Source organism: Octopus bimaculoides, chromosome 17, assembly GCF_001194135.2.
Source record: "Octopus bimaculoides isolate UCB-OBI-ISO-001 chromosome 17, ASM119413v2, whole genome shotgun sequence".
NCBI classification, from domain to species: Eukaryota; Metazoa; Mollusca; class Cephalopoda; order Octopoda; family Octopodidae; genus Octopus; species Octopus bimaculoides.
Genome location: NC_068997.1, coordinates 45,367,457 through 45,371,221, shown reverse-complemented (window position 1 = coordinate 45,371,221; position 3,765 = coordinate 45,367,457).

Sequence of the window (3,765 nt, the reverse complement as noted above, 5' to 3'; positions counted from 1 at the left end):
CAAACAGGATGTATTAGTTTGACACTCAGGAAAAATGAGAGAAGTCTTCAGTGTTTCAAGCCAATGTTCTTCTACATAAGTGGCTGAGGAGAGAAAAAACGTGTATCAAAGATGCTCCATGTTGAACTGATATATATATATATATATATATAATACAAATAATAAATGAGTATATGCATATATACGTACATGTACCTGTATATATAAATGCATATCTGGGTACAGGACGTCACAAAAAAACGCGGACAAAATGATAAACAGAGTACAGAAAACACACAGGCCACATAGAGAACATTTCCTTCATCAGCTGCCACCATTATAACACTGGCGTTTCGAAGAGAGAGAGAGAGAGAGAGAGAGATACACATATAAAAACATACACTAATAGGCAGTGCCCCAGTATGCCCACAGTGTTTGGGCTGAAGTACATAAGAATAAAAGAATGTGTGTGTGTATGTGAACTAACGACTCCTTTCCAGAAGAAAACAGCTGGTTTTGTGCCTTAAATTAAGAGCCATCACCAACACTAGCACCACTACTACTACTACTACTACTACTACTACTTTTGAATTTAAACAAAGGACAAAGGAACAGGAAATTATGTAACAAACTCCATTAGCTTCAAGCTGTTTCTGCTTAGTACAGAGCCCTCAGAGCTGAGTGCTTGTGCACTTCCTCGGTGATCCACATTGTTGAGTCATCAAAATTCACTTGCTGGCTCAACTGATCTACCAGGCTCATGAATTATCATGCAAATGGTTGAGTATTCCATAGACACGAGTACCCTTAACGTGATTTTCATACAGAATTGTGACACAGTGTGTGATACGGCTGAGCCCTTTTTGAATCATGCGAACAATGACGGGCTTCTATACAGTTTCCACCAACCCCCATTTCAATCAACATGACATTTGCTCAAGACGATAAGCTGCAGGATTGAACCTGGGATCTTGTGGTTGCAAAGAGAGCGTTTTTATTTTTGTCATTAGACTGTGGCCATGCTGGGGTGATGCCTTCAAAACTTTAGTCAAAGAATCAACTCCAGTACATATCTTACTTTTAGTAAGCCTAGTACTTATTCTATTGGTTTCTTTTGCTGAACCGCTAAGTTATGGAGACGTAAAGACACCAAGACTGGTTGCCAAACAGCAGTGGAGGACAAAGACACACAAATGCATGAACACGAGCTTCTTTCACTTTTCTATCTGTCAAATCCACTCACAAGGCTTTGGACAGCTTGAGAAGCCAAAGTAGAAGAAACTTCCCCAAGGCACAGGAAAGGCTGTGTGGTAAGTAGCTTGCTTACCAACCACATGGTTCCAGGTTCAGTCCCACTGCGTGGCACCTTGGGCAAGTGTCTTCTACTATAGCCTCGGGCCGACCAAAGCCTTGTGAGTGGATTTGGTAGACGGAACTGAAAGAAGCCTGTCGTATATATGTATATATATATGTGTGTAAATGTTTGTGTGTCTGTGTTTGTCCCCCCACCATCGCTTGACAACTGATGCTGGTGTGTTTACGTCCCCGTAACCTAGCGGTTCGGCAAAAAGAGACCAATAGAATAAGTACTAGGCTTACAGAGAATAAGTCCTGGGGTCGATTTGCTAGACTAAAGGTGGTGCTCCAGCATGGCCGCAGTCAAATGACTGAAACAAGTAAAAGAGTAAAAGAGAGTAAAGAGTAAGGTGTCCATGTAGTGGGAATGAATCTGCAACGTTGGACAACGAGAGAGATCTGGTTGCTATTTCTAGCTGATCGAGTGTATCTCCACACCTACCCATCTGCCTGCTCCGTTCTCAAACATTGGATGGCCCCTTCCACAGCTCATGTTTGCTTAACTCTCACAGCTTGGTTGCTAGACGACAACAGTGCAGTTAGTGGGGTGCTCGCAAAAAACAATGCAACAATGCATGCACTTACTGCCACCATTAGTGTGCACATGGTAACAGAAAGTGCAGCAACTGGTGAACATGGCAACAGTATATACTACCACTAGTGGTGCTGGTGCAGACAATTGTGCATCCATCTGTCAGAAGTGCACACATCTAATTTTATTTGACAGCGTCACTGCACTTACTGCAGTTTCATGTGCAGCCCTTTTACCCTTCCTGTCACATCACCTGCAGCCTCTGTCACAACAACTGTCTTGTAACCACATCTACAGCTCCTGCTGTATTACATGCCGTTGTTGTTACATTGCTGCAGCCTTACTACAACTGCGGTCCACACCGTTACTGTCACTGCAACTACTTACACCTCTGCTGCAGCGTCTCATCCAATGCTATGATTACCACTACCTGTACTACAGCCCATGCTACAGCTATTACTACCTCTGCTACTGCAACTCACCCCACTGCTACCATCACCACCACTGTTGCTGCTACTACAGCCTTCTCAATCACCACTTCCACTACAGCCTGTACCACAGCTGTCGTCCTGATTGCTGCATCCCAAGTTGCAGCGAGTGCTGCTGTCATCACTAACTTGCAAGCTGCAGGAGACGGAGACTCTCTCCCTCAGCTGCACATGCACACAAGACATATCAAGAGAATGACTCCACGAGGAAGTGCACAGTGGAGATGGTGGTGGTGGTGGCCATGTGTGGAGGAGGGAGAAAGGGAAGGGTGTAGCCGTAACATTTACTACTACACCAACAAAACAACGACAGCGACACCAACACCAACACCTGACACTTCTAGTTGTGTCGTGCCACGCTGCCACCCTCACCATACCAGGAGAGTGTTTTTTGTTTTTTTTAAAGATCAGAACATCTCCTCCCCTCTTTCTTTTGCTCCCCCTGGTATGAACTCCATCCCCACTTTCAATCCTGACTAGACGGAAATTTTGAAAAAAAAACCCAGAAAACAAAACAAAATAACATAATAATAATAATATAAAGCAAAACAAATATTAATAATAACTAATTACTGAATTAATGGATTAATTAATAAAACAACAACAAAGTAAATATGTTTAATAATTGGGTCAAAATATCAGTAAAAAAGTTAAAATGTCAGGTTTTTTTCAGGGGGAAGGAGGGGAGAAGGAAGAGGGGGATTTTAATGGTGGTGGCGCCGGTGGCAGACAGAAGAGTTACTCATGAGTGCAGTGCAGTGCAGTAGGAGTGGTGCTGTTTTAAGTGTTAGTGGGTTTGAGTGCAGCGGCACCGATGAAGTATGTAGAGGTGGTAGTGGTGGAGTGTAGCTGAAACGAGCGGAGGATTGGTGGTGGTGGTGGTGGTGGTAGTGAATGCAGTGGTAGCAGTTACGAGTGTACAGAACATGAGTGGAGTGGAGATGTAGAAGAGGGTACAAGTGCTCGGCGCAGTGGAATTGAGAACAAGTTTGTGCGTTGTTGTTGTTGTTGTTGATGATGATGATGATGATGATGATGTAAAGTGCTAGAGGTGAGCAGAGTGGTACTAGTGGTGGTGGTGGTCGTGGTGGGGATGTAGCTTGATTTGTTCAATTTGGTTTGAGAGAAGAGGGGAAAACAGGAAACCTGGGTTGGATGTTGAGGGAAAAAAAGGGGAAACTTCATTACCTCAGTTAAACTACCTCTCACACACCTATGTCTCCATATGTATATATAAACACATACATACATACATACATACATACATATATATATATATATATATATATGCATGTATATATATAAATATATGTATATATATATATATATATATATATATATATGGGAGATTATACAAAAAATAACAACAGACGAGGACAGGTGGTGTAAATAACAAAAGTATATATTAGT